The sequence below is a fragment of the Poecilia latipinna genome, unplaced genomic scaffold, assembly GCF_001443285.1.
Source record: "Poecilia latipinna isolate Pla-1442-1.1 unplaced genomic scaffold, P_latipinna-1.0 Scaffold2232, whole genome shotgun sequence".
NCBI classification, from domain to species: Eukaryota; Metazoa; Chordata; class Actinopteri; order Cyprinodontiformes; family Poeciliidae; genus Poecilia; species Poecilia latipinna.
Genome location: NW_015114848.1, coordinates 156,875 through 170,407, shown reverse-complemented (window position 1 = coordinate 170,407; position 13,533 = coordinate 156,875).

Genomic DNA, 13,533 nt, shown 5'->3' with positions numbered 1-13,533 from the left:
TACAAAAAGGAGTGTTATATATGTGGAAGGTCCCAGCAGGATGCTGACAGCTGAACTCTTTGCAGCTCCGCATTGAGCAAAAACAGTTGAAGGTTGTAAAAAGAAACTTGTCAGAAATACTAAGCTTTTATTCCGTGTTTTGTCAGCAAAAATACGCAGACAGATCACGAGTTTAATACGTCCAGGTCAGAAAACCGTTTTATTAGGTCTCTGGACAGACCAGCTTACTTGTATGCACATCCCCTTCTTCACACTTTGTCTTGTTACAGTCACAAACTTTTGTTGGGATTTTATGGGATAAAGGGAAAGCTGAAAGCAATATTATTTGTATTCAACCCCTGTTTACTCAAAGACCACTAAATAAAATCAAGTGCAACCAACTGCCTTCAAAAATTACCTCTTCACTTTCACACCAAGATACTTGAGGCAGAGTCAAAATGTGGAAACAATAGCTGAAGTTTCAAACAAAGGAGTGCAAGACTTTGTCGATATTCCACTCATGTCGCAAAGATCACAATTTTGCAATTGCTGTTTTCATTAAATAAGATACAATTTTTTAAAAGAATAAGTTTGTTCATGCTTTAAGTTGTTAAACATTTTGCGCCATCATCCTCCTACCACTTGATGTCATTCCTTTTTTTTCTGTCATTTCCACCAGTAGTAACATCTGTTGATCGTGTGACGGAACAAAGTGTTTCCACTGCAGCTTTGTGAAATACAATAATTTTGACACAGCCAAAAAACCCATCTCACCCTAGTGCAAAAGCCGTTTTTATTTTTTTTTAAATTGTGTTTCCATTAAGCAAATTTATTTTCTTAATTTCAATTTGAGCAATTATATGGACAATGACAATTTTATACTTGTGGACAAACTTGTGGAAGTCAGGCTATAGGGTTTTTCCTAATCTGTAACTAATAGTTTCTAAAGACAACTCAATTCTTTCACTGACTTTCTATATTCTCCAGCCACTCATGAGAGTTTTTAATAAGAACTAAAGCAGTGGATTTACATAGGGACATCAGCACTCTGTTGGAAGAAATGGTCAAGGCTTAGATTTGGGGGGAAAAAGCCCACCTTGGTATAGGCTTTAAAATTCCATTATCTGCTGTGCGAGTTGAACCATGTGGCCCTCTTTATTCCTCTGATGAAAGACGGCACCCACTGCTACATTCACGGTGGTTAAAGAGTTTGCCCTACACGTTCCACTGTCGGTTCAGTTTGTGATTGAATTTCTACCCCAGGCCTCTTCAGCATTGCCTCAAAACGATTCCTCTTCATTCGATGAAGGCTGAATGCGACAAGACATGCCTTTGAGTATTTCAATTTCTGAGGAGACTCCTAACTTTCAGAGGTTAGTGAAATGAAATGAAGTCATTCATGGCACATTAAACTGAATCCATGTCTGACTTAGTGCCCATGGATTCATAAGCCCAGCAGTTTAGATATTATACTTTGAATGATTCCCAGAATAATGGAACTGGTGCCCATATTCTGTGATCTCAAAGAGCTAAACTCTGTCGTACATTCAGAGCAGCACGTATCACGGGGAACGGTTTGGGACGTAGCGTTACCATTCAGTTCCTGAACTGATAATGAAATGAATGTGGCTAGTAAATAAGGAAGCTAAGAGCTCCTACATTCTTTCCGCTTTAAACCTTTACTTCTTAAATGTATCTACTATTAACTGTGTTTTTATTGTCACATTCTAAATTATGTAGAGTTTAACTTGAGCATTGCCCATCCAGTAGACATATATGTATGTGCTCAGCATGAACATGAGCTTAATTAGCCAGAATTGGACATAGTTCCAACCACTAAAAACTTCCAGCAGGATTTTTGGTATGAGTTGAAAATGTATCAATGATCATTATTTTGCTACCAGTTTATGCTTTTGCAGTTCTGATTATTAGCTATATGCTAAACATGCTAGTTGAGCAAATTGCTAAGCTAGGGTGTAGATATTGTCAGCTCTGTATCATCTTATTTTTGCTTTGAATTGATAAAACACTTTTCGTCACTCCTGCTAGTAAAGCAAATAATACCTGCTCAGAACAAGAAGTGCAGAAAAATATTTTCAACTTAGCTAGAATCTGTGTGGTCAGATTACAGTTTCCTTGCTCGGTCTTCTTATAAATATCACAACAGCAAAAGGAAAAGGTACAAGAACTGACAAATAAGTGGATATTGCTTTGAGGGCCTAAAACATGGATTAGTTATAAAAGGTCCACCGAGGCACAAAAGAACAACTGCAATGCATGGAACCTCACAAACTGACAACTATTCCTGGGTGATACTGCAATAAAGGAGACAATAACTCACAAAGAAAAGCTGCTACCTTCTTTACTTTAGTTGTAGGAAGCAAAAACAAGTATTTCATTGTGTTCTACTCTTTCAATCCTGTATCAGTTCCTACGTTATTTTCTACGTTTCCATCTGTTCAATGGCTTTTTTTAAGTCTCGGTTTTCCCTATCACTTTTTGTTTACCAGATTTCAATTATTCTCTCAAATATCCTCAGAGTGCTGAGCGGGGAAAAAGAAACAAAGCTGTACTTTATAAGGAGGAGCATCTTTATGAACACACTGACACATGGGAAGCGAAGGAGAGCGTGTGAGATGTTGATTAACAGCAAATAGTAGAGAAGGTAATGGGAATTAGGACACAATAAAAAAAAAAAAAAAAAAAAAAATATATATATATATATATATATATATATATATATATATATATATATATATGTACAAAGTGTGGTCATTTGAGAGCTCATGGCATTCAGAAAAAAACTGTGGTAGTCATTTTAGTTTTAGTATTGCCTTCATTAATGAACTTTAAGTCGTTATGGAAATGACCTTCAGGCTACTCAGAGTTGTCCCAAAAATAAAATTGCCCCTCTCCTCCCAAAAAACGCAAATTAACATTTGAAGGAAATCATCTCTGTACTGTAATGCTAGGACAGGTAAAAGCTTGATTTGGTCAGTGACCATTTTCTTCACCAGTTTAAGCTATGATAGCAGGGCTCTAAGATTTATATGAAATACCATGACAACACGGGTGCCCTCCTTAATTTTAAGAGGTTAAAATATAAGGGTTCTTTTCTTGGACTTCCTTTTTACTGAAGCAAAGAAGATAAAAATAAAAAAGCAGAAAAACAAAAAGGCAGTATTCAGTTAACTTACTATCCCTGCAAAATATATCGTTAGCTGTTTGGTGTTTAGTCTTAAGCAGGTGGTTGAAGAGACAGTGAACAGAATGAAAACACAACTCAACTGAACCTCCAAAACCGACACTAAGCAAAAGGAAACCAAATGGAAGAATTTAATTAAACGCCTTGGTGGGTCAGTGTGTTTTACTTGCCTCTAGCAAGCTATTTATCACGTTTGTCTATTTTTTTTTAAACTGTGTCTATTAGCATCTTCGACTACCATGCCTGTTGTGATCTTTAGCTAGCTGTTGTTGCATTGCTGTCTATGAGAATCAAAGCACAGCATTAAAGCCTGTAAGCAAAGTGACAAGCGAGCCCTAACCTAACTACCCTGCAGTGTGAACCATAATACTGTCTAATGGATTATTTATGGGTAAAGCAGTTTACAAAACTTGTTCTAAAGCTTTCAGACGCACAATGAAACAAACAGACAGATCCAATTTAGAGTTAGAGGCCATTAAAGACTCTAAACAGAACAGAACACGGTTAGAGAAGGCAGTGAGAGTTCATCTGCAAAATCTTTTACATTAGGAAAAATGCACAATAATGAATTAATTTTTTTAGAAACTCCTATTGTATGGAGTAATGGGGTAACTACAGCCAGGAAGATTAGCCGTGAAATTAAGCTAACCCAGCCTCCAAGCTTAAGCAGAAAGATTTTTTACAGGAAGTTGGTCTTATTGAGACAAACAAGTGTGTATCCATGTTTTCATCAGGGACAACACACTTCAGAGGAGGTAATGCTGCACAGCCAGGCCAATATGCAATGGGAGTGCTGGACAGTTTTCATTAGAAACAAGCAGAGCATACAATTTAAAAAAACAAAAAATGGAAAAAAAACAGAAGTTTAGGATGCAGCTGCAATGAGCATAATGTCCTTCAGGGCTATTCTGCAGGGATGTGACTCTGTAAGAGCCAACTCTTCTGAGACCGCAGTGGAGAACGCGTGAAGCTCAGCAGAACGGATGATAGGACACAGACTCCCAAAATGATTCCATTTATGCGATTTTATGATGAAATAACAAAGTGAATGAACATATTATCTGTGCAGGGTTTGAACACTGCGTTATCATGGCTATCGCCACTATTTGGTGTGTTAGTAAAAAAGGCCTGTAGATCAAAATGGAGGGTAGATAATAGGATCTTTACTAATGCAGCTGAGAGCAAAGTGAACCGGCAGGAAGGCAATAATGTTGCAGGACCAGTGAAAACAGAAATATGAACAAATCTGAGATGATCTCCAACATATGTGCAGTAAAATCAGTTTTCATCAAAATAACAGCAACTAAACGCATCAAACATTTCTACATGATAACCAGTTCACTATAACCGAATCATAGAAAACCAAACCATTCAACAATTTTAACATGCATATTGCTTATTCTGCATAAGCAAGAATAAGCAAAGAATAAGCAATATGCTTATTACTTAAACTCTCATCCATTGACCATGCAAAGATACATGTTACAACCCTGAAAATAGGGGAGAAAGAATCAATGATGAATTTTCAATTAAAGTAAAAAATAATAATGAACTGCAAAATTATCTGTTTTCACATATTTCTGCATAAAAATTACGATAGGTTTCTAGCTCCTGTCATCTTAACGGCTAGCTTAACGACTTAAAGATTTAGGAAAAACTGTCCTGCAGGTTTATCTTAATCTAAGATAAGAGTTTAGATTAAGCAGTTAAACTAACCATACACAACTGAGACACATAAACGGTATGTCCAACTATTCATAAAAGAGAAAAAAAAATAATACAAAGTTCACAAAAATAATAATTACCTATGAAAAGCTAATAAAGAAAACAAAGAACTTGTAGTTAAATATTTGTGCATGTTTGCTCACACAAAAACAGTAAACAGTTTAGCTTTTGCTGTTAGCTTAATGGCAGTTATCTAATACACAACTGATACGTAAGAAAAACACTTAAAGTTCACAAAAATAATGACTACCTATTAAGGCTTATAAACCAAAAATAATATCTGCCTTTAAACATGTTTCCTCACACAAAAGCAACAATGAACATTTTCCTACCTTCTGCTGTTGGCTTAAGAGCTATTATCTAATACACAACTGAGGCACAGAAACGCCATGTCAAACGACTTTAAAAACTATAAAATGCTTCCTTTTAAAATGACTTGGTGGACAGACTAGAAATATATTACGTTTTGATCAACATTACCTGAAAATAGGGGAGAAAGACTCACAAGAGTGATTTTCAGTTACTTCTCTCATGCAGTTGTTTAAGTCGCCTCGTCACTTGCAGTGCCAAAAGCATGATCTACTTTCTGCTGTCATCACATTTCACTTAGCCTCCTGTAAAGAAATATACTCCCAGGACTTTACAGACAACAGTAGTTGCATTTCCATTACAAATATCGAAAAAGCACAATTTTGCACTGGCCGTGTTTTCATCATTACATAAGAAATGTGATTAAAATCACAAATCATGTTTTATAATGATTTGTCATTATAAAACATGGCACTCTATAATCCTCCAACCACTTCCTGTCGTCCTCTATCATGTAGGTTCGGACAGAACTCATATTGAGCAGATCCCTGACTGAACATCCAACCTTCATTGGCTGTGCATCCACAAGCACAACCTGTGTTTTGCTTCAGGCATTTGAACTTTCTGCTGGATGCACTGAGACGGAGATGGGAGTAAAAACGAGAAGATGAGAGCGAAGAGAACTCCATGTGGAAGGATTTGGGATGAAATTCAGACAGAGCTCAGTGAAACTCAAAACAACGTTGGTAAGCACTAAACACATAGTCTTATCGTTCACTGCACTTGATAACACAATTTAGAAACAACGCAAACGAGTGTCCAGATACAAATATTACAGTTTTTAAAAAAAGAAGTTAGCTCAGTACATATTGAATTTAGCTCATGTTCATATTTGTAAATGCATTTGGGCAAAATTGAATTTTCACAATTTTTGACGATAAAACAACATTTTATTAACAAAACACAAGATGTTTGTTGTATTAAGGTCCAGGAACTGGGCTGGCCGTTCCATAACGGTTAATGTTGTTTGTCTGGATCTGATGCGCTGCTGCTTCCTGGTGCGTTTACGGTCACTGTTTTGTTAAAACAGCCATTATAGAGGGATTCCCCTTCATCATATGACAAAAGCACCTTTTTATTTAAGAGAATTCCAATCCTTGCAATCAGTAATCAGCTAGTATGCCTTTTCTGGGATTGATTGGTAGTGGCTACATCCACCACTAGGGGGCTTTCGTGCTCTTCTCTGTTCCAGTAAGTGTTGTATCATGCGATGCTACACAGAGCTAAAGCAGGTAAACCACACAACATCATACCAATGTGTGAATGTGACATCACGTTTAGCAGTAGAAATCACAGCAATAATGTTGTTTTTGTGGGGGAGGGGTTTGCTGTGGCTAGCTCTCCCTCACTTTGAAAACTTCTGGGCTACACTGACAATAAAATGCTATATTTTGCTGTCCATTATGCAACAATTAACAGGAAAAGTTCATTTTTAGAAAATTATGTTGTTTGAAAGAAATATTTGCTGTTGTTTGATATCTTTAAATATTTTAGCCCCGTTAGCGCCTTTTGCTAACAGAATGTGTCACTGAAAAAAAAAAAAAAGACGAGCACATCGCATAAAACTCTGAAACAGGAGAAGCGGGACATTACTTGCAAAAACATTGACTGAAAGGACTCTTATTTAATGTTGAGGGATTTTTGCCTGTAAGGCTAACCTTTAGGGCACAGACATTTTACATTTTGTTTTGAGTTGAAATGTACTAAAGTCTTAAGTTTGAGTGTTTAGCTAATTGTATTGTTAATTGTAATTGTTAATTGTATTGAAGCAATTGTTTGCATTATTCAAAGACACCTTTTATTAAACTGTGGCAATAGCAACGGTATAGTTCATTTCTATCACCAATATAAGTTTCAGGCTCAGGATCTTTTTTTACTTAAAGCCCTGGTGCCGCCGATGAGGCCCGTTTGATAACAGTTTGAGTCAACAGAAACTGTAAATGAGCCACATACTCACGGTCAGGTCTTTCTCTATGAATTCACTTTTAGAGAATAAAGCCAATTGTGAATTTATGAAAATACTGACATGTTTCTACTTTTTCATTTATCTCCTAGAATCTCGCTCACCCTCAGATTCATACCTTTTCTTATCGCGTCCATCTTTTCATCAGCCTGTTTGTTTATTCCTCCGGTCGCATGAGAGACGGACATTTACGACCCTTCTGATTCGCTCGACGCCTTTATCCAAGAGTCCAATTCACCGCGTCTCATCCCCACGGTGATGTTAAGCAGAAATTATATTCCACTCCATCATGGCGGATTTAGGAGAGCCATCTCAGTTTAATAATGGGTACTTAAATTTAAGAGCAGCCAGTAAAGGAGCGGTTATTTAGGAGGAGAAAAGGTGGAGCGGGTTACACTATTTATACTCTTATAAGTTTTAAAACTTAGACATTAGAGGTTGGCCTTGATGTCTCATTTATTCTGTCACTGTGAACTATCATCATCGCATACAAATAAAAAGTGTCTTAGCAGAAAGACTGTGACAAACTGGCTGTACGACTAATACAGTAATACTAATACATTTTTCATTCCAAATTGACTCTCTGATCTCTACCACTGGGCGTTTTTTCTGACAATATCAGGTCATCCATCACCGTAATTCACTCACTGCCGCGGTTAATGCAAGCATTATAAATAAGAACAGACTAATTCAGATATCATTCGGTAAACAGAAAGAGAATTGGTCTGCACAGGAATCTGTTGCAAATTGCTGACATTCCTGTAGCTGCCACCAGAACAGAGTAGTGGCACCAAAACACAGAGTTCCTTTAAACCTAGACTAAAAACCCAACCTGTCTGGAGTAGCTTTTCATCCACAATAAATGAAACACTGACCAACATTTTGACGTGTAACGACGGCACTTGGCAACATTTAATATTTCATTTGTTGACTGTGTTCTATGATTTTATTTATTTATGATTATGATGTATGATTATTTCTGATTTTATTTTTGTGTTTTTAAAATACAAAGCACTTTGAACTACCACATTGTTGAAATTTGCAACACAAATAAACTTGCTTGAAGATAATGCAGTTGCATCATTAGCTTCATTTCCATTACAACTCAAAACTGGTTTATTTCGCAAAACTGCAATGGAAACACTTTTTTGACATCACACGAGTCACATGATCAACAACCGGATGTTGTGCCAGAAGACGACAGGAAGTAGTTGGCAGATGATGGTGCCACCTGTTTTTTTATTGACTTGCCGTGTGAACAAACTTGTTCACGTGTGATTTTTGCGTTTCTTAACGGAAACGCCAAAATAGCGAAATTGTGCATTTTCGACATTAGCGGAATATCAACAAAGTCTTATGAACATCTGTAATGAAAACGCGGCTACTGACAATTTGAAAATGTCCTCATAAACCTTCACATTAAAAATCGTTTGGACATGATTCTTAATAAATATTGAGAATACGAAGGCTGTTGAATCCTGTCATTCTCCTCCACATATCTGTATATTAAACAAAGATGGACGCAGACAAAGATTGGATTCTGTATTTCCCCAACATTTCCCTTATTGATTTCCAAATCAAATTTAAAATTTGAAAGACATTTGTACCACACATCTTTGCTTCTCCACAACCTTTAGGACATTGTGTGTGGTAAAGAGATTTATTAACACAAGGCAGCTCTCACTTTCACTTTCACTTTGAATCTGCCTCAAACTTAGAAATTGTAATTTTCTTCACAATCCTCTCAAGGCTCCGACTGAGTGCAGGACGAGTCAGCAGTTTTCCCCGAGATTTTATTACGTAAACCGTAACAGAACTTTTCTGTACTTAAAACACATTTTATTGACATGACGTAATATTCTCTTTTTTGGTTTCTGCATCAGTGATTATTTTTTTGGTAATTATCTCACAAGGTTTATAGACATAGACATCTATAACAATTCCCCACAGCTGCCATGTGGGGCTGCCAGTGTGCTAAGCAGGAAATTCACAGGGATAAAAAAAAGAAAAAAAAGAATCTCCTCTTATTCTTTGATAAATCTTTATAACAACAGCTGGAATGCAGTCTTCATTAACCGCTCCTTCCATTTCTTCTCAAGGTCATGTGAATGTCTGTGTGGATGCGTGTGTGTGAGAGTGTGTGTGTGTGTGTGCATGTACATCTGCCATAGGCCCCCTGCTGTTGGTATTCAAGTCCACATGCAGTCATTCTCATGCACTGATTGAGCTTGTTGTCTAAATGAGGAGCAGTTAATTACCTCCTCAGACCACACAACACAATACGATGCCACACCTATGGTTAACATCAGACAACTGTGAGGGAACGAAGCGAAAGAAGGAAAGTGTGTGGATTTAAGAATGAGTGTCGGAAGAAGGGAACTCGGGGGAGTAAGAGAAGCCGGGGAGGAGGAGCGTAGAGAGGTGAAGGGGATTTATAGATGTTGGGAAAATGACAGGACGTTGGTTAATAAACCAGTAGCTAAAACATGACAGGGAAAAGTTGAAATGAAAGAATAAAAGACGTTTATTCTCACAACAGGAAGATAAATCAACTAAATACAAGAAACTGAATGAAAGGAAAAAAAGAAAGAAAAAGAAGGAACTGCAATGACAGCGGGACCACAGGAAGCTGCTTTAACGAACGTGACTGTGCCGCGGCCTGGCAGCGGTGTGCCGTGACATGGCCCATTTTTCATTAACGCGGTGATTTATTAACAAAGTGCTGAGAGAATCATAGCAGGGGCTTTTGATTAAGGCCGTTAGATATTAGACATTAGCCGTGAGATTACTCACGCTGATGGGGTGCGTGTGAAGTTTTTCAGAGCGGGGCTTGCCTTGGGGTAGCCACCACGCCACGCCAACTCCTCTTTGAGAAGTAGCGTACCGCAGAGTAACTGCACTTGGCCCGACTTTGACTTTTTCCTTTTTTTCTTTTTTTTATTTGCTGTCTTTTGTTTTCTGAAGTATTTTGTTATTCACTATTTTTTTAACTCAAGAGCTCAAAGTAGCAACCTAAGGATGTGTTTGTTGTATGGGGATATCTGTGCTATGTATCATTCAGTTTGAGTATGCCAAGCACATGCATTACTGTATGACTGTATGATATTTGATCAATTCTAATATGCATTCTGATGAGGCTCTTTTGTCAGATTATTTTTTTTTAAATAACATCTTAAAGTGAGGTATTAAACACACTTTTCATTATTTACTATTTGGCATGATTTTCAACGTGTTTACTTCATCCTGTACAAATTTTCAAAGCATTTTTAATTATAATTCCATTATATAAACTGTCCGATAATGTTAATTTAGCAAAATATCATGTGGTGCGACCATCAAGAAATTCCCATTTTTGGACTTATTTATATTTTGAATTCCAGTCAAAAACGGGAAGATATCTGTTTTGATTATTAATTTTATGTTTGCCGTGTATAGGAAGCTAGGTTTTTTTTTTTTTTTAAGGAGACTAGTTATTTTTTTGTTAATGTTGACTGAGCATAAAAATATAATTTGGTGTGACCAAGTATCATCAAAAAACTGTCAACACAGAGGAAGCAAGCAGTTGTCATCTTTCTGTCCAGAGATGAAAATAGTTGTCTTCTATCAAGGACAAGAGACACCATCACCAAAAATAAATGAAAAATGCAGAGAAGAGTTTTAACAAAGCCGCTCATTGAGCTCCATGCACAGTATCAAACAGGTGGAGCCACATCTTTTCATGTCATACAGACAATTTGTAAGAAAACGTCATTTCTTTATCACTGAACCAAAGACCAGAGATAGAGACACCTGCGCTTTTATGGAACATGAAAATATTAATCTTTTGGTCAGCAAACTATTTCAAAGAGGACTGCTTAAGACCAAGAGCATTTCAGAGTTATTGAAAAATTATTGTATGTGACCCTAGCAAAGCATGCATGGATCATGTATGTGTAAAGTACTGCTTTGATGAAATTGAATTCCCTGACACAGACTGCACTGAGATTTCTTGGGAACAATGGGAGAGAGTTACATCAACAACTGGTGAGAAAACCTTTGGAAATAAAAAAAAAAAAAAAAAAAAAAACCTACACAGGGATAATCCAGGACTTAAAATAACTATTATAGAAAAAGCTTGAAGCACTTGCCATTCATCAGTTTAACTGGATCCACCAAACGGAGCAGTTCCGTGACCTAAAGCAAAATCTGACTGAATCAGAAGCTGTTCTACATATTGACTTTTCAGAAAATTATGCATGCAAGATGAGCACAGTCTTATCATTTTGGAGGCAAGCCACAATTCACACTGCTGTCCTCTACAAAGCCCACAGCACCAGATCATATGCCACAGTGTCAAACAGCCTCCGCCATGATGAGCGAGCAGTGTGGGCACACCTGGAGCCCATACTGAAAGAGCATCGCAAAACCAGTCCACAAATTACAGCTCTTCATTTTGTCAGTGATGGACCTGTTACACAGTACAGGAACAGATCAAACTTTTACCTCCTTAGTACTGTGCCTTTCCTGACTGGGTTCAACCATGTGACATGGAACTACTCAGAAAAGTGCCATGGAAAGGGTGCCGCTGTAAGGAAGGAAGCTGATCTCTATGTTAGACGTGGTGGTGAGCTGCAGACAAGAAATCTGGGTCAAATATTACTTACCACTGGATGAATGACGAGAGCATACAGAAGTATGATGAGCTGATTCCAGAAAATTTAACTGCTGTGAAAGGAACCTTGAAGATACCCCAGGTTTTGTTTTCATGTGCTGCCCAGAGAAGTATCATGCTTCTGCAAGTATGCAATAATGAAAACATGTCTCTTACCATCCAGTAAAAGTCTACTTGAGAGAAATTATGTGCCACATTGAAACTGCACCAAGCAATCCTGAACCATCAAAGGAACAAGCCAGTCTTCAAGACTTAGGTGGCAAGTTTGTAATTGTGAGCTATGGTGAGGTACCACATGTGGACCAGGTACTTCAGGATGTGGGAAAAGAAGCTCAAGTCAGCACCATGCAACAGTCTGATGACAAGAACTTGTTCACATGGCCACAAACTCCAGATGTAGTCTTTTACTACAAGAAAGATGTACATGCTGTCATTTCCGAACCTGAACCAGCAACGTCACGGAGTTCCAGGTTGAACAGCCAAGACTGGAAAAGGTTTACAAATGCTTGAAAATAAGCATTTCCCTTTGTTCAAATGGACATTAAAGTCCCCAGTCGTAACATGATAGTTTGAAGTTCACTGAAATCTTTTCAATTTGATTTGAAAGAAGCATGTTTGCAATGTTTGAAATCTTACAAAGATGATGATGATTAGATTACTTCATTAATTTGTATGTGAATTAAATTGGTGTGTTTAATTTGTGTTTTTTTGTAATGTAATTCTATTCTGGATGTAATTCTATTTTTATGCATTAAAAGGATTTTGACCACTTTACTGGTCAAATTTATTGTTTAACCCTTGTGTTTACAAATGGGGTCCAACCGACCCCACACCCGTATCACTTGTATCATTTGCCTCAGTCCTTGCACGCACAAGGGATAAATCATGTGGTGCGACCAATGAAAGTAGTAAATCTATTGGATTCAAAATAGAATATCTATTTTCTGGTGTAGAAATATTAATCACTAATACAGTATCCTCAAGTGACTGGTGTGTTATTTTTTAACACAGTTTGGTGAAATGGTGAAGAGAAATAGTGATCTAGTCAGTTATAAATGGAACGTCACAGTTTTGGGGGGGCATAATTAGCAAAAAAAAATAAATAAAAAAATACAAAGAAATTTAAAATCTTTGCGTCTAAACACCTTAAACAAATGGAAACTTTAAAAAACAAACAAAAAAAAAACACTCAGACCTAAGAATCAAGAAATCACTCAAATAGAACCTGTCCGGTAACATGAAGTTGTGGTAAAAAATTTCAAAAAAGCAACACGAGATGTCCCGATCTCTATATAATCTGGAAGTGATTTGAAGCAAAGTCACTGACATTTATCACAATGAAAAGGGAATTTCAGAAGAAAAGTTGACAAACCTTCACAATGCCCAAATGTTGGTTAAGCGGTACCAACGAATCATCCAGCTTGTAAAAATGGAACCCAAAACATTATCTAAAGCAATGTAGACCTCACTTATCTCAGTTAAGGTCAGAGTTCATGATGCAAAAATTTAATATGTGCCAACGTGAAAACCAATGGTGACCAAAGGAGCATCACCCTTAACTTCTAAGAAAGCGCTCTTTGAACTGAAATGCCAGTTAAAATTTTAATGAACTATAATAAGAAAGGTAGATCTTTTTTTTTT